The sequence below is a fragment of the Thunnus albacares genome, chromosome 12 (assembly GCF_914725855.1).
Source record: "Thunnus albacares chromosome 12, fThuAlb1.1, whole genome shotgun sequence".
Classification (NCBI taxonomy): Eukaryota; Metazoa; Chordata; class Actinopteri; order Scombriformes; family Scombridae; genus Thunnus; species Thunnus albacares.
In genome coordinates this window covers 29138433-29157762 of record NC_058117.1, presented here as the reverse complement: position 1 = coordinate 29157762, position 19330 = coordinate 29138433, and positions in this window count along the sequence as shown.

The window sequence follows — 19330 nt, the reverse complement described above, 5'->3', positions numbered from 1 at the left end:
TCTGCGCGCACACGCATGCATAGCCTACATGCATGCACGCGCTCGAGTCGTGCACGCACGTACATACACACACACACACACACACACACAGAGGAGATGCACAATCCAAATTTTCCTTATGAGTAAAAAATATTTTATTTTAATGTCTGAATCTTTCTTTAATATCTCTTTAATATTCTAATAAAGCGTCATGATGCGCCAATAAGAGTTTGTGGATATGACATGCTTATTATTTCTGATTCATAATACTATAATAATCCTATAGTTGTTATAATAGTAGGCTACTTTATGGTAATTGTTTCGCCAAAGCTATCACTGTACTAATATTCCTGCAATATATTCCCTCTAACATTTATTATAAGATTTTTATAGCTGTCTTCAAACAGGGAGTTACTTGCATCAAAATACTGTATATTGAGGCTTCTTGCTGTGTTTTTTTTCTCTTTGAGGTAAAAATGTTTCCTATATTGTTTTATTACTGTAGCAAATATTTACTCAAAATTTTGTACTGCGCACTGGATGAAAATGTAAATTTCCTCTGCGCTTGTTTTAGAGGAAATACTGCTCCATCCTCGCTCTGTCTCTCTCCGTTTTAGTTGCCTCTGCGCGCCCCCTGCCATTCACTGCGCACACAATACCGTTTCTGGCGTTCAGTCTGGAGGATTTGTAGGTGAAAACTGGATGCACTTGTTGATGCTCAGATTGATGCACTTGACACTGAAAAAATGGAAGAAAATAGTTTATATCATTAAAACATCTGATGAGAGGGGAAATACTCCATCAGTCCTGCATTCAGATTTGATTTTATCTATGAAAAAATACAAAAATAAAGCTGAAAAAACTGTTAAGATGATATCTTTAAGTAATCAAAAGAAGGAAGTTCATTCTACTTCAATATGCACATACATATAATATAAGGGTATACATATAATATGTAGGTCTATACATAAATATGAGAAATATATGTTTTTGACATGGGTCACATATAGAAATTACATCTTTCTAAGGTGTTTTTATGTCTTGTCTTTACTGTAGATTCACTGAGTTTTGTGACAAAACCTCAGTAAACATCAAGACTGTTTTTCAGAGTTTCTAGAAAGTTGATATTTAGAAGCTACAGAACATATTTACACAACAGAAACAGGTTTATTGCAAAGTACACATACAAGGAATTTGCCTTTGGTGTTGTGGTTCATAATCAAGATATACAAGGAAAGAGAAAATACCCCAAAAAAGTCAACTTATCATAAATAATATCAATATCAATATATACTTAAAATGAAGAGAATGGAGCGTACAGAATATTGAACAGTAAACGCAATGTGCAAATAATCATAATACAACATTTCTGTTAATGTAACAGCCAGCAGCCATATTTTTTATCTCCTGTTGAATATCAGATAAGTGTAGTAAAGTAAAAAGTGTTGAAATGTGGAAAAACAGTAGAACATTTCTCATAATGAGAATACTAAAGTAAGATAGAAGTTTGGGTTGGACTCAATCTCATCTTCTCACTGGGTCTTTTTCTTTGTGATGTAGTGTGTCTATCTGAGCACTAGATGGCAGCGTTTACAAAGATCTGAGGATTTGTATTTGTTCCTGAAACTCTCTGTAGAAGTGTGCAGAGTTTTGGGGGGTTTTTGTTGTTTTTTTAAGGTTTAGCTTTACTGGACTGATAATATATTTTCGGTAGGAAAAGTTTTAAAATGGAAAATAAAGTAGTTTTACAGGCTGAGCACTTTATTCTTCTCCCCCTCGAGCTTTATGAGAATCTTACATTCTGCTGTATTTTACTTGAGTATTTCCATTTTGAAAACCTTCCTCTGCTACATTTTTAAAAGGAAATGTTGTATTTCTATCTCCACATTTATCTGACTACAGGACTTAGCTTATAAACCCACATTTTTACATGTAGTGAGATAAATAAGACTCTTGTCGGTTAAAACTCTCACAAAATGTGAAAGGGTTTGAATAAGGGTTCAGTTGTTTGTTTTAGCTTGACATGATTACGACATCTTCGGGTTGTGGATTGTTGGTCTGGATAAAACGAGACATTTGAGGACGTCATCTTGGGCTTTTGGGAAACAGACATTTTTCACCATTTTCTGACATTTTATAGACCAAACAACTAATCCATTAATGGAGAAAATAATCAATAATCGGTAATGACAGTAATAGTTGCAGGCCTTGTGTTTTAGATAAATAAATTAACTTTTATAGGAGCGTGTGACCCTTCATCTGATTTGAAAGCAGGCAATTCCCAAAGATTGCAGATAAAAGGTCCAATTAGGGTAATTTGGCTTCCATTAACATCCACTTATATTACATACAAACTTTTATTTGTCTTCAGATAGGATTACCTGCTTAATCTGACATGGACAAACATTTGATCAATTGTACTTGAGTATTTTTACACTGACTTTGGTATCAAAACTTTTACTGAAAAGAGGGTGGGATCCTTCTTCCTCCATCAGACTGAGACTCAGCAGTTTGTTATCAACATCTCAGCTGCTCTGGAGGGATTCCCAGGGTGAAAAGCAGCTAAGTGCAGCCCCCCCCTCCCCTCAAGCAGGAAGTATGTGGGGATTAAGGAGAGGTCAGTTTGTACTGGAAGACGCAGTGACCTGAGTGACATGGCTGTACCTGACCTCTGCTCAGAGCTGCTGATAAATCCTGAACGCTCTGAGATGATCCCACTGCTTGTGAACTATAACTGACTCCAAGCTGATCCCACCGTCCTCTCTCTGTTTTCTAACATACACGGTTAAACCCGACAACACTAAGCACACAACACCAACCAGGCTGCACAATCCTCTGAGTTGTTTATTTTAAAGGGTCAGCTCACCCAAATCCCAAGCAAGTATCAGCTGTGCAGACTGTTTTGGTTTTAAGTGCCAGGATCTTTACTTAAAGTAGTAAAAGAGTAAAGTAGTAATTAAAAGAGTACTCCACAGACAGATTTAGTGTTGCACTCTCTAATAATGTCAGACTCATGATGGACAGGTTGAGGAAGATCAAAATATTCCATGTATTCTTTTTCCTTGACAAAACCCAGTGCCTACATTACCCACAATGCAACTTAACCACTGACAATACAGTCCCAGATTCAGGTGTGTTATGCTAGTAGCGGCTAATGAGGTGGTGGAATGTAACCAAGTACAATCAAATACAAATTTGAAGTACTTTACTCAAGTATTTCCATTTTATGCCACTTTATACTTCCTCTCCACTACATTTGTGCACCAAACTTAAAAATGATGAAATAATGAATGTAAAGATTGTGGTTAAAAAACAAAATCCATGAGGCTACAACAACTTTTCATACTCAAGGGAGAACTAATATTACATGCAAAGACACAATATGATGCATCAGCAGAGTTAAAATGATAAAAAAAAAATAGAACAAACAATATTAATGAAGAAAAGTTCATTTAATTGGCTCTAGTGACTGTCATGATGATTGTCTCTACTCTACATCCAAAATATGTTCATGTTTTCAGGTATTTTTTAAAAAATGCAGTTGTGATAAAACTATTATTACAGATATGAAACTAGCTGTGATTAGCTTGTATTTGAGGTTGCACATAATGATGTGAGAACAACAACAACAAGCACGTCAACGTGACTGCGTTTCCCTTTCTGTACATGTTTTTTTCATTTGCAGCTGAATCATTGACTCGAATGCGCAACTACACCTTTGATTATCACGTTGGATGGAGGAGTCTGTCATTGCCACACAAGTGAAGAGGCAGATCTGCTGAAGTTGAAGATATGACTGGAGGCTAAAAGAAGAAACTGCTTTAAAGATCAGAGACTAGTTCAAAAGCTGCTTTGAAGCGTTTGGTTCTGGTGATGTGACGACGACGAGTCGTGACAGACAAACCGCATTCATCACCGTTATTTAAGCATTAATTACACTTTACAAATTACCCTGAATGTTAGTTTTTGAGAGCATGATAAAAAATGCTCAAATACATGCATCAAAATACAAATAAATCTTGATTATAATGTAATAATTCTTGTTTTTTATGTCTTATTTCATTACCAAAGGTAGAAGTTGAGAGTCTTAAGTGATCTCTTTGTGAAACTATGAACTAGATGAAACAACCCACAGTATAACTTCTGCATAGTTTGCTGCATAATAATCTCTTTCTTCCTCCCTTCAAGTCATCCTCTTATCCCCTGAACATCTTCACAGTTTCAGTGTGATTAATTGTCTCACGTCCTTCTGTTCAACTAAAATGAAAATCTGAGGCTTTAATCTTACATTTTTAATGTGAAGCCAGTCTGTAATGCAACCTTATCTCAAAGATTTTTCTTAATGTTTAAATACAACTAATTTAAAAATGTAGATGATGTGTAATACACAGGTTAAATTTGAAAAATGAATCTTGTTCACAAAATGTTCAGACTGAACGTATCTGCAAAGTTTTCACCGTCAGCATATTTCGTTTGTTTTTTTTTTTTACTTTGCTCTTCCTACAAAAAAGCCAAAGAAAACGTTTCCACTGAACATAATCCAGATCCAGAAATCACATTTCCCGGTTTGCATTAATGACAGTTTAACCACCTTTTACTGGAATGAAATAAGTAGTTTATTAAAAATTAAATCATCTCATGACAGCTATATGGGGAAGGTTTTTTAGAGTAGTTTTGTTAACCCTTCGGCTGTTTCATTACCTGCCACGTTAGTCTGGAGGAAGTTTAATCCATGTCACTGGATTAAAGTTTTGATTGAACTAACTGGAAATCTTTGATTCTCCAGACTTTGTTCCACCTGGATGACTGAGATGAATCTTCACAGACTTTGCTACCACAGCAGAGCAATCATTTCGCAAACTAAGGCATAAACAACAAATGCTTTCTAGTTTTTAATATTTACCACTTGGGGAAATCGAGTTGTACCGCCACAAGAAGTTAAGCACTCATTCTTTCCAGTAGTTTTCAAATTTATTTTACATTTTTCATATTGCAAATTTCTCTTAAGGAGAATATATGAAAAGCAGGATGAGAAAAAAGTTGATTTCCAAAACCTAGTAGTGATATTTCCTTGTATCTGTGTAAAGGGTTAATAGTAATAACTGGGCTTGTCATGCCCAGCCCAGATTGAAAGAGTCTACTGCGTCATCATTTGTCGGTAAGTGGTTAAGATTAACATTTGGCTTTCGGTAATCACAGGGAGTTGAAGACAAGCTTGACCGCAAGTAATTATCGACCCCTCTCCCTCTCTCTCTCTCTCTCTCTCTCTCTCTCTCTCTTTTCCTCCCTCCAGCAAGAGTCCTTTAGAAGTTTCCAGGAGTCATTGAGGGGGCTCCAGGTCCTTGAGGAGGCTTTACGGATTATTAAGAGTACTACAGGAGTTACTGAGGGTGGTGCAGATTTACTAAGGCAGCTGTCAGCAAGAATAATAATAATAACTTTATTCATACAGCACTTTTCAAAACACAGTTACAAAATGCTTTACAATAAAAACAGAACGCATTTACATTCACATTATTAAAATATAATAAGATCACTGAAAAACAATTTTAAACAAGTAGGTTTTTAACAGTTATTTAAAAGATGAGACAGAATTGGCAGCACTGATCTCTTCAGGCAGGTCTCTCCAAAGTCTACTATCCCTGACTGCAAAGACTCTGTCCCCTTTATGTATCTATCTGGACCTTTGAACAAGAAGCGACGCATCAAATGATCACAGGGATCGGGAAAGGACACAGGGCAATAAAAGATATGATAGATAGCTTTGGGTCAAGGCCTCTCAGGGCTTTGTAAGTGATAAATAAAATCTTAAAATTTATTCCAAAAGCAACAGGTAGATGGTGAAGGGAAGTCAGGATTGGTGAAGTTTCCTAGACCAAGATAAAATCCTGGCAGCAGAGTTTTGGATGAGCTGGAGGTGGGAGGGGGATATTTTTTTGCCGATGCCAGAGAGCAGTCATCCAATCGACTGGTTATGAAGGCGTAAATGATGGTTTCCAGATTTTTGGCAGAACAAAATGGTCTAATCCTTGAAATGTTTTTCGGAGATGATAAAAACAGGATTGAACCACTGAATTAACATGTTCATCTGAGGTTTTAATCAATGCTGGCACCAATGTTTCTGAAATGCTGAGTTATTGAATGAGATAGTGAACCAAGACTGAAATTTGGTTGTTTACACTGTCTTGACCTATGATTAATATCTCTGTCTTATCCACGTTTAGCTGCAGGAAAGTTTGTGACATCCACATGTTTGGATGTCATTCAGACAGTTTAGCAGGTTGGCATTGTTCTGATAGTTGTTTTCAGGGTCATGGTTTAGATAGATCTGAGTATCGTCTGCGTAAACTGATATTATGTCTGCGTATGAGGTAGCCTAGAGGGAGCATTTAAATGGAAAAGAGGATTGGACCTACACTGAGCCTTGGGGCACCCCGCAATGAAATCCCATTGTAGCTGATCTAGAATCAGCGATACCAATGCAGAAGCGTCTTTTAGGTAGGATCTGAACCATTTCAGAGTAGTGCCACTGATACCAACCCATGTCATGGTTCATGGTATCAAATGCTGCACTTAGGTCGAGGGGAACAAGAATGGATTCATGACCAGCATCAGTTTCTCCTCTAAACAGTTCCTCTTCTTCCTCTTCCTCAACAGCTGACTGTCAGCTGACAGTCCTCTAAACAACTAAACTGTCCTCTAAACGGTTCCTCTTCCTCTTCTTCATCAGCTGACTGTCGGCTGATGAGGAAGAGGAAGAAGAGGAACTGTTTAGAGGAGAAATTCACAGATTTTCCAACTCAGCATGACTTGGAAAATCCAGGTCCGGGTTTCCTTTTGTGTCTCCAGAAGGAGCTGTGTTTAAATCTGATAAACTGCCTCAAGTGATGTCACTTGAGTCCATGTCAGTTGGGGCTAAACACTAATCTGGGTGTGCGGCCTTGAAAGAAGTGAGGTTACCAGACTTCTTTGGCTGCTCCTCATCTCTGCCGGAGGCCAGCAGCTCCAGGCTACATTAGCCACTATTAGCATTAAACACTCCAAGTTGCATTGTGGGTAATGTAGGTGGCAGATTTTGACAAAGTGTATATCTTGGCATATAAAACTAAACCAGTCTGCATGGCTGATACCACTGGCAGTAAGTGAGTTTTTTGGGATTTCTACTGTCAAATGAATCGACTAAAGTTGCATTGTGGGTAATGTAGGCACCAGGTTTTGATGGGGAAGAATAATGTGTAGTAATAATGTGTTTTTCTTTTGCACCGATTTTCATCCTTTTAAAAAAAACAACAACAAAGAAAAAACAACTGTCTATCATGACACAATGTTATAGGAGTGGAATACTAAATCTGGGAGTACAGTCGGGTTCCCATATGAACACTGAGGTTTTCTTCACTGTAATTATTCCTCCTGTTCATACTGGCTAAAAGATCCCAGATAAGAGATGATGGGGGCCAAAATCAACAGTGTGTCTGAGTTAGTCATATCAAGTGGATATCTAACACATTTACAGTCTTTTTAACAGCAAATCCCCTCTTTGTGTTTCCTCGGACCATGTTTCCCTGTTGAGCTGCAGGTGGAAGTATAGTAACAAAAAGAGGGACTTTTGCACTAAAAAGACTGTAACGTTGAAAGATATCTACTTGATTTGACTCATTTGGATGCTGAAGCTTCATATTAGCTTCAGATAAACTTTTAAATACATTTTTGCACAGAGGAAGGATTTTGTCCCCCATCACTTGTATTGTAGCATTGTAATATGTAATATGTAATATGGGTCTTTTTTGTTAACTTTAATGTGGAAGAACTAAACTAAACTAACAGTTTATCCAGATTATCTAAACCACTTTAATTGGGGGTCAAAGTGGGAGTGAGCACACAACTACAGCAAGTATGACAAATCAATGGATGTTTGACCTAGCTGTCAGATGTCTTTTCAGTGATGTCACCATGTTCCCACATCTCAGTTATTAACTTGTTGAGCACAATGTTAAACCACAAAAATAAAACTTAATTATCCCCTTGGAGTGACAGGACTGATTCAACTCTCCATACTCTCCTCCCCCCAGGTTACTTTATGACTTCTACTCGTCAGTGTCGGTCCACTCTCGTTTTCTCTGCATGATGTCGGTCAGAGGAAGTCTATTTTGGCTTTACCACTGAATCCCAGCAGAAAAAAAAAACCTTCCTGGCTCTGTTATCTCACATCTTTAGCAGAAGTCTAAAACAGCCACAGGAAATGTTTGACTTCCTCGTCCTGTTTTTGGGGCGTTTGGAGATGCTGGCACAGAATCAAACAAGTGAAACAAACTCTCTCCACCGTTTCTTCCTGACTCCTGTAATCCTCCAGCACTTCCACATGATGAGACGATCATCCCAGTGACAAAGAACTATTTGTTCCTTCTGCTTTCCTTTTTAATCTCTGCCAGTTCTGATATTTTATATGTCACCTGCCAAAAGTCGGTGTTTTTTGCTGATGATCAACCTTTTCACACCGCTGGAGAATTTTAAAAGATCCCCTTCAGACATGTTTTAAGACATTTAAAATAAAACTGCTGCTACTTGGGATAATACATTTGGTCAGATTACTTGGTATTTTCCACACAAAAAAACTCTTGTTAAAATTCCTTAAAATGACATCTTCTTCCTGTCCCTCACTGAAAAATCTGTCCGTTCATTTCAAACGTTTTACTGCTGTAACAAGATGTTTCCTACTTCACTGAAAAGAAAAGATACTCAACATCAAACTACCTGAGAATTCAAAGGATCTTCTTTAAATCGGAGTCTCCTGCTGCCCAGAGAGGACCAGGACACACAGACAGTAACTTGGCTTGGTATTTTGGCAGAGGGCAAAGATGGATAGTCTGACAAACAGTAAACTAAACCTCACCTGACCTAACCTTATTCAACCCACCTTTTCCACTGAAATCATCTGCAGGAATGTGTTTTTTATTCGTAGGCACTGGTGTACCTGCCAACATTTAGCTTATAAAATACAGGAGGTTTTTTTCAGGGGTGTGGGGGAGGACAGCTGTTTGTATGTAGCCTAACTGTTTATCTGAGTTTGCCACATATCTTCAAATTTGGCAAATTCTTATAAACTTAGCCGCTGGCTGAGACAAACCAGCCGCTCCTCTCTCTATCAGCGGTACCTGCAGGTAGCGAATCAGCAGCAGAGGGAGAAGGACAGAGGACAGGAGGAGGGAAGAACGCCTGCGCAAGACAGCAGCCGTGCACACGCCCTTTTCATCGGGCTGTGGTGACAGATGTGTTGAAATTGTTTGTCGAGTGTGGATTGAGTGTGCTTTGTGTTTCATAGATGATGTGGCAACTTAGGTAACGTCAGACAAAACTAAAAAACTTATGGATCCATGTGTACGTGATGATTATTCATAATAAAAGCTGAGGAGGAGTTTGAGAATACAGGAGAAAACACAGAAAACACAGGAGTGTTGGCAGGTCTGCAGGCAGGTTTACCTCTGCCTCTGGGACGGGTTGCCAGGTACCATGACACATATCCCACACAGAAACTGAGAAACATCCATTTGATTTGTATCACTTTGAAATCGGGAGATTAACAGGAGGAATTACAAATCGGCAGCAGTGGGACAAAGGGTTAAAAAAAAGGGAGACTGCCGCTAAAATCGGGAGTGTTGACAGTTATGCACTAGCCTAACCTAACCTTACTGGACCTAACCGACTCCACAGGGCCCGGTCTGTACATGTGGGGTACTGGAAGCTTTATATATGATGTGACTTTGTTTAGTTTTTAAGCACTGAATAACTTAAAGTGCTCCTGCCTCTCTGAAAAAGGTTTTATACTTGAAGGATGGGTTTCAAATTTTTCAAGTCTGTCTTAAAACAATAGTCTGGTACCCAAATTAACTTTGAAATAGGTTTTTCTTGCTGTAATCATTCTTCCTGTTCTTACTGACCATTAGAAGATCCCTTCAAGTGTCTGTGGAAAAAGGTATTTAAAAGTTTATCTGAACCTAATATGAAGTTTCAAAATTAGTCAAGATGAGTCAAATCAAGTAGATATATCTCAACATTACAGTCTTTTTAGTGCCAAAGTTCCTCTTTTTGTTACTATACTCCTAAAGCAGCTCAACAGGGAAACATTGTCCGAGGAAACACAAAGAGGGAATTCGACAATTCCTAACCAAATCCATAAAATAACAACATTTTAAGAGAATACTCAAGAATACTACAAAATATCAAAATAACTGAATGTTAACAAACAGGGAACTTAACCTTCAAATATCATAATAACAATATACATCAGTTCATGTGGTCCAGGTTTGTTCATTTTGAGCTCAAACGAACCAGTTGGTTTAAACTTCTTGTTGAAGGGAAATACTGGTGTGTTTTCAAGTTTTAGATGACAAATCATGGATGCACATTTTTGCAGACCATTGCAAAGATTTTGGATGTTTTGCTCCAGGTTGCCATTGGTTTCCATGAATTTCAAACATGAAAAACCAATCAGCACACTGGATTATCTTTACCTTATGAGGATAATGTAACTTAATGCAAACCTGATGTTCACGATGATTTACACAACCTGAGCATGTTTCAACAGCCTAGTATTTGATATTTATAAAGTATAGAAGTGAATGAAAATCAATGGATGTCTGGATCTGTAGAAAAAAACAGCAGCATGTGATGTAAAGCACGAATGATTTGCAGTAAACAGGCAACAACATGCAGCGATTACCTAACAGCTAAGTGGTTCAGCAGCTCCTCATCACTCAAGAGACGGATCAGTGTCTCGCTCAAAATCAGCACCTGCGTGTAAACTCCCCAAATAATCTTTGACACGAAAAGGTCGAGACCAGGAGCGCAGCTGCGTTCAAGTCAACCTGTCGCTTGTGAGTTTGCTGAGCTCGTTCCTTTCGCTCATTCCAGTTTGACCCTGACTGAGGAATCCTCGAGGGCCTGAAGATCATCATCATCATCATCGCTATGGGGAATGAGTCTTACTTAACCTCTGTCAACCTCTGGGAATGAGAGGGTCAAGGGTCACTGAGGTTGACATTGTGCAGACAGGTGACCTTTGGAGGGTGGTTATGGGTGAAAAAGCACCTTGGAGACAAAGGTAGTGAATCCAGCGAGATTTGAAGACAGATTTAAGGAGAGGTGAGGCCAAAAATGCCTGACGACTAATAACTTCAGGTGTAGAGAAAGGAGTGAACATGCTTAACAGTTTATGTCAGATTTACAGATTTTGGTTTTTTTTGTTTCTGGTATTGTTGCAATTTTTGTATTTACTTCCTTTTCTAGTAACCACAGATTTAATGATTGCAGGTTAAAATGTGTTGAGATATATTGGTGGTCAAAACTTGGATGATATTTGCTGAAAAATTAGAGTTTCTAGACGTCAAGGTTACTTTTAATGGTCATTTAAATGACTATACAGTACATCAGTGTGAAGCAGGTCATAACTCCTCTTTTATGGAACCATCTTCCAGATTCGGTCTGGGGGGGCAGACACCCTCTCTACCTTTTTTGATAAAGCTTATAGTTAGGGCCGACCATACTCGCCTTGGATCAGCCCTTAGTTATGCTGCTATAGGCCTAGACCGCCAAGGGACTTCCATTGATGCACTGAGCTCCTCTCTCCTCCTCTCCATCTGTATATATTCATTTACCATTAATGCATGTTACTAACTTGTCTTCTTCCCTGGAGTTCTTTGTGCTTTCTCATCCGCAGGAAACCCCATGGACCGCGCTGACATGTTGATGTCCTTCTTCTGTCCTTCTTCTGTCGGTTGGTGTTTGTTGCTGCTAGTCATGTATCTATTGTTGTTGAAAGGCCGCCTACCTAGAGCCGGGTTCTGCTTGAGGTTTCTTCCCATTAAAGGGGAGTTTTTCCTTACCGCTGTCGCCAAGTGCTTGCTCATGGGGGAATTGTTGGGTCTTTGTAAATTAAAGAGTACAGTCTAAACCTGCTCTATGTGAAAAGTGCCCTGAGATGACTTTTGTTGTGATTTGGCGCTATTTAAATAAAAATGGAATTGAAATTGAATTGAATTGAACCAAATGTTGAAATATAGTCATTGAAAAGCTGCTGAAGCAACAGCAGTGGAGTTTCTTTTGAGGTGCAAATCACCAAATTAATGCTTACTGCTTGGTTCTTGTTGACTAATTAACATTTCATCCAGTTTGAAGTTGTTCACAAGTAGTTTCTTTATCAGACAGGTTATGAGATGATGGGCCCAGATGCCTCGTGGGCCCCCTCTCCTGCACAAAAAACATGCACAACTGATAAAAGTGTCGTCATGGTTGCTTTGTTGTGACGTCTTCAGAGTGAAATCCTTCAACAGTCTTCAACATTTCCAACAATCCAGCTTTGACTTCGAGACCTCTGCACCTGCAGTTGCCACGTTTTATATATGTTTATAGTGACAACTCCTGCTTGCCTTGGAGAAACAGGCTGGTGTGGGGTTTTTTTTTTTATAATTCTACTGTTTTCCTCTTCTCAACATCTTAAATATTGCATGTTGAGAGTTTATATTGGTTTTTAAAGCAAACTACAAACTAGAAATCGCATTATGGGACCTTTAGCTTTTACATGAGAATGATGGCCCAACAGTGCCTGAGTCATGATTAGCTGGACAGGGCTGCATCCTGCCTAAAGCCAGTCTGAGTGCTGCTAACAGATCCTAGTTTTTATCTGTTGTAGGTTTAAAGAAACAATAACTTCAAAATCTCCCAAATCCAGCAGCAACTTACAGGCCTGAACTAGCTCACATTTCCAGTGCTGGAATACAACCAACACTCAGCCGCAACCATCCCGACACATGTAGCTACCTTAATGGACTAATTACAGACCTGCTTCACCTTATTCTGCTCAGCTTCCTAAGGATGAGATGTCAAACATCCGTCTCATATCTCATACACCCTTAAATTATTATTATTATTTTTTCCGGTAGTTGGCTCTGATTGTGTTCTCAGTCTCTGACAAACTGCTGATAGTCACAGGACTGCAAAAAAAAACAACACATGCAACATTGTGATTTTGGTGTTGCACAAGTTCAAAACAAGCCTGGAGCGTTTGACACACAAAAGCTTCAAAGTTCAACCGTGAATATGCATCAAAGCACCTCAGATGCTTCCTACATCTCATGAGCTAAAGTCTTTTTCCATATCTGAAACACTTTCATCTTATTGCTTTACTTTACCTCTGAGACGTCAGTTTCTTTAAAAGCAAATGTAAGGAACATTTGAAAATTTGGAAAGAACTAATAGTTTTGCATGGAGTACTGCCTAGAAAGTAAAGTGGACTGTCCCGAACTGTTGTGTCTTTCTAAACCAAATTATTTACATTTGAGATATTTTAGATTGTTCTGTTTGCACACCAGCATCAAATCCAGATAACAGACATAAAACAAGATGTGACAGGAGACGTTAAGAGGCAATACAACGGAAATCCCCTCAACTTACAAAAAAGGAAAAAAAACTAATAAATACAAGATGATTTCGCAAAATACAAAGAAAAAAAACAATCAGCAAAGAAACACGTATAAAAGAAAAGAAAATGAATTAGACATCATGAATTAAAAGATAGCAAGTTCTTTCTAGCAAGTTCTGCAGCCAGTCAGCAGCAGAGGATGCTAAATCCCAATTGACAGGATGGACGATGGATGGCGGGGCCCCGGGGCCCAAACCAGCAGGGATCAGGGGTCAATCTGTGTGCCAAGTAAGTCAAGGGGAAAAACCACACACACACACACACACACACACACACACACACACACACACACACACACACACACACACACACCTGTGTTTGGATTAGAAATGAAGGCTCGGTGTTGTTAACCTACAGCTGGAATGTTAATGCTTAACCATATAGCTCATTATCTGATTATACAGACGGCTGCTTCCCATCAACTCACAGACTTTGTGTAAAAAATCAAACTCTGATGTCCAAGTCCAACGATAGTCATCAGATCTTAAACAAGAACATAACCTGAAAACCTGAACAAATGATCGAGCTTTTGTGACAGACTCCTCTGTCACTGAGAAGCCGGGAAGTCTACTACGGTGACACTTGACCTGTCTAATATTTCCCATCAAGCAACATCCTGAGCTATATGTCATTATATTTTTGTTCCTATCAACAAATAAACAACATTCAGGAGCCCAAAATGAACACTGAAACCTGTTTTTCTTGCTGTAATCATTCCTCCTGTTCATACTGACCATTAGAAGATCCCTTCATAATGCACTTACAATGGAAGTGATGGAGGACAAAATCCACAGTCCTCCTTCTGTGCAAAATTGTATTTAAAAGTTTATCTAAAGCTAATATGAAGCTTCAGTGTCCAAATGAGTCAAATCAAGTAGATATCTTTCAACGTTACAGTCTTTTTAATGCAAAAGTTCCTCTTTTTGTTACTATACTTCCACCTGCAGCTCAACAGGGAAACACAAAGAGGGAATTTGATGCTAAAAAGACTGTAAATGTGTCAGATATCCACTTGATATGACTAACTCAGACACACTGTTGATTTTGGCCCCCATCATCTTTTATCTGGGATCTTTTAGCCAGTATGAACAGGAGGAATAATTACAGTGAGGAAAACCTCTTTCAGTGTTCATATGGACACCTGACTATTGTTTTAAGACACACTTGAAAATAGTGAACCTATTCTTTAATATGGTCCAAAAACATACAGATTGCTCCTTTACAACATGACGTACTGTGTGTTTGTGTGGTGAAACAGGGCAGAGCAGCGCATAAAGTGTTAACGGTCTCCTGTGTATTTTAAATGAAGGTCAGTTTTTGTCACTAGACGCATCACAGAACACTGGTGACGCATCAAAGGACTCTGTAGCTTTTACAAACGTTCATTTGTCTGCACGGCCGCGCAGAGTTAACTCAACTCTTGTCATTTAAGACTTGGAAAAGCCGCATGTGCAGGGTGAAGAGAGAGAGACGCACAGACAACGCATCCTTCAGACAGATGGTAAAGACAGACAGTCTCTTGTCATCAGTAAATAACTCAAACCTGCATTTAACCGCCACCACATTCACCAAATCATTTCATTAGCTGCAGGTGCAGTGACACAGGTAGAGTAAGAAGTATCCAGATCATTTACGTGATCTTCAAATTCTCCTTACAAGTAAACAGTGGTGGAATTTAGTAACATAGTACATTTACTCAAGTACAATTTTCAGGTACTTGTACTTTACTGAAATATTTCTATTTTCTGTTGGTTTATACTTGTAGTCTACTACATTTATTTAACAACGTTAGTTACTAGTTACTAGTTACTTTGCAAATTCAGATTAATAATACATAATGAACATATACATTATGATGTGTTACTATAGGTTCAGATTACTTCATATATTGTTGAGTAGGTTGTGAATTCCCCCACAGTGAGAGTCAGTAAAGTCTTATCTTAGTAATTATCCCATAATCCAATTGTCTAATTTAATCTATTGAAATAATTATTCTTAAATGGGCCATTCTGCATATCTACAGTTCTGTGCAAAAATGTATTTAAAAGTTTATCTGAAGCTAATATGAAGCTTCAGCGTCCACATGAGTCAAATCAAGTAGATACAGATGGTGACAAATTAAAGGAAAAACCAACATAAAGTGTCTTAGTAAGATGTTGGGTCACCACGTGCTGCCAGAACAGCTTCAGTGCAGCTTGACATTGATTCTACAGTCTCTGAACTCTACTGGAGGGATGAACATCATTCTTCAGAAAGATATTCCCTCATTTGGTGTTTTGATGATGGTGGTGGAGAGCGCTGTCTAACACGTCAGTCCAAAATCTCTCATAGATGTTCAGTTGGGTTGATATCTGGTGACTGTGAAGGCCATAGCATATGATTCACATCATTTTCATACTCATCAAACCATTCAGTGACCCCTCGTATCCTATGGATGGAGACATTGTCATCCTGGAAGAAACCACTCCCATCAGGATAGAAATGTTTCATCATAGGATAAAGGTGATCAATCAGAATAACTTTGTATTGATTTGCAGTGACCCTTCCCTCTAAGGGGACAAGTGGACCCAAACCATGACAGCTGAGACAGTCAGATATCCACTTGATATGACTAACTCAGACTGATGAAGCCTCATATAAGCTTCACATCAACTTTTAAATGACTGTGTGGACAAACTGTGGATTTTGGCCTCCATCACTTACATTGTAAGTGCATTATGAAGGAATCTTCTAATGGTCAGTATGAACAGGAGGAATGATTACAGCGAGGAAAACTTCTTTCACTGTTCATATGGACACCTGACTGTTGTTTTAAGACACACTTGAAAAATAGTTAACCTATTCTTTAATATGGTCCAAAAACATACAGATTGCTCCTTTACAACATACCGTACTGTGTGTTTGTGTGGTGAAACAGGGCAGAGCAGCGCATAAAGTGTAAACGGTCTCCTGTGTATTTTAAATGAAGGTCAGTTTTTGTCACCAGACGCATCACAGAACACTGGTGACGCATCAAAGGACTCTGTAGCGTCACAAAGGTATCAGTCCGACTTTATTCACTCTGCGGACTTCGCGCTTTTACAAACGTTCATTTGTCTGCACGGCCGCGCAGACTTAACTCAACTCTTGTCGTTTAAGACTTGGAAAAGCCGCATGTGCAGGCTGAAGAGAGAGAGACGCAGTCGATGCATCAGTAAGAAGTATCCAGATCATTTACGTGATCTTAAAATTCTCCTTACAAGTAAACAGTGGTGGAATTTAGTAACATAGTACATTTACTCTAGTACAATTTTCAGGTACTTGTACTTTACTTAAGTATTTCCATTTTCTGTTGCTTTATACTTCTACTCCACTACATTTATTTAACAACTTTAGTTACAAGTTACTTTGCAAATTCAGATTAATAATACATAGTGAACATATACATTATGATGTGTTACTATAGGTTCAGATTACTTTTTATATTGTTGGGTAGCTTGTGAATTCCCCCACAGTGATCAATAGAATTTTATCTTAATAATTATCTGATAATCCAATAATAATCTATTAGAATAATTATTCTGAAATGGGCCGTTCTGCATATCCACAGTCCTCCTTCTGTGCAAAAATGTATTTAAAAGTTTATCTGAAACTAATATGAAGCTTCAGCATCCAAATGAGTCAAATCAACTAGATATGTTTCAACGTTACAGTCTTTTTGGTGCCAAAGTTCCTCTTTTTGTTACTATACTTCCACCGCAGCTCAACAGGGAAACACAAAGAGGGAATTTGATGCTAAACAGACTGTAAATGTGTCAGATATCCACTTGATATGACTAACTCAGACTGCTGAAGCCTCATATAAGCTTCACATCAACTCTTAAACAACTGTGTGGACACACTGTGGATTTTGGCCTCCATCACTTCCATTGAAAGCACATTTGAAGGATCTTTTAATATCCAGTATGAACAGGAGGAATGATTACAGCGAGGAAAAATTATTAATTTTATTCCCTGTAATTTAATGTTCTTGCGAAATATTATGTTCTAATTTGTTCTTGTCCTGTGGCATTTCCTGGTCTGGCTAAAAGAACTCAAGCACTGCCTGAGTGGAGCATCGAAGACAGAAATTTGACCTAATTAAGAGTTTTGTCTGATGTTTGAGGTTTTTAAATATTTATTCAGTGCTTTGCATCAGTCTGTATTTTCATCAAGTGTGCTGGTCATGTTAGAGTTGTTTTAGTATTAAAAGCTTTGTTAAATCTGTCTTAAAGCACTAGTCAGATGCACATGTGGATCAGTTTTTGCTTGCTGTAATAATATCCTGGACGTTAAAAGATTCCCTCTAAATGTAATTACAATGGAATCCACAGTGTTTGTTTTGAGCATGTATTTAAAAGTTGATCTGAAGATAGAGAGGCTTCAGCTGTCTGAGTTAGTCAAATAAAGTGGACAAGTCTTTTTAGAATAAAATTCTATTCACTTAGCTTCTCAATGGACGATGTTATCCATTAAGAAACTCACTCAGAGGACAGAAGGACATTTTAATCATAACATTTTATAAAAGGAGCCAAAAAAAGAAAGAATAAACTCACTGAGCAGCAGCAACAAATGTCTGATGGATGAAAATGTGTTTATCCTCGTTACTGTGTGTGGATGTACCCGCTGGAATAAACGTCCTCTTCAGTTTCCAGTGAACAGCAGCTGCTGTGATTCACAAACTACTGGATGTTTACTGTAAAGTCTTTGTAAAAGATATAAACTGCCAAAATGTTTTATCCTGCACTTCATCTGAAGCCTTCCTCGCTCAGCTGTCTGACTGTGAATGCTGTAAAAATGTGTATTATTTTATCGCATGCTTTCGTTCTCTCTTGGGTTTTAAATCGAGTTTAAATTTGGTTTTAAAGTTTGTGTTTGTGTGAGATTGTGGCAACAAAGCGGCATCAGTGGTTTGATCATATTCTGCTAGTTGATCAGGTTTTATTGCATATTTCTGTTTTTCAGAATTCAGATTTAGTTTGTGGTTTTATTTTAAGTCAGTGAAGTTAATTTCAGATAATCACTGATCTTCTTCTTCTTCTTCTTCTTCTTCTTCTTCTTCTTGATGTTTTATGGTGTTGATTAGATGAAACTATATCAATGCAAATAACTCTTATGATACTGAAATCAAAATAAGACTTTGACCAAAAAAAAGAAAAGAAAATCCCAATTCAAGGTCTTCTTACTAGCTCTTTCCTGACCTTTCAACCATATCACAAGGTCTTCGTCGGGGGATGGAGCTTGCTTGTTATGATTTCATCCACAGCACTTTTAGGACAGATGATAAAACTTTTAGATCTTGAGTTTGGATGTTTTTTTTAAATGACTATTATAAAGTCAAGAAGTCAAACTGTATTCTGGTGAGAAAATCTCATGTCAGTGTCCATTTAGTGGCTTTTATGGAGATTTTAATCATGTCACATGATCTTCACTACTCAGTTACCGTGGAGATGGATCTTCTGACATGTGAGCTCAGTTGAACTGTTATGATTTCCTCCATAATACCTTTAGGACAGCTGATAAAATCTCTATTCACTGATGAAATCTGTGTGATACTTACATGTTTTTGTGGTTGAAAGCTCTGGAAAAGACAAGTAAGAGGACCTTGAGTCGGGATTGTTTTGTTAAACTACGATTTCTATGTTCAAAAGTGACCTTTTATGCTTGAAAGCACAACATATCTCTTACATCGAAATTAATTTTGTTGAAAAAAAAAACAAAACAAAACTCACGTCAGTGTCCATTTAGTAGCTTTTCTGGAACTGATTCTTACTTTTGTTGATTGAAAGCTCTGGGAAAAGCAAGTAAGCAGACCTTGAGTTGGAGTTGTTTTGCCAATCTACTATTTCCTCTCATGCT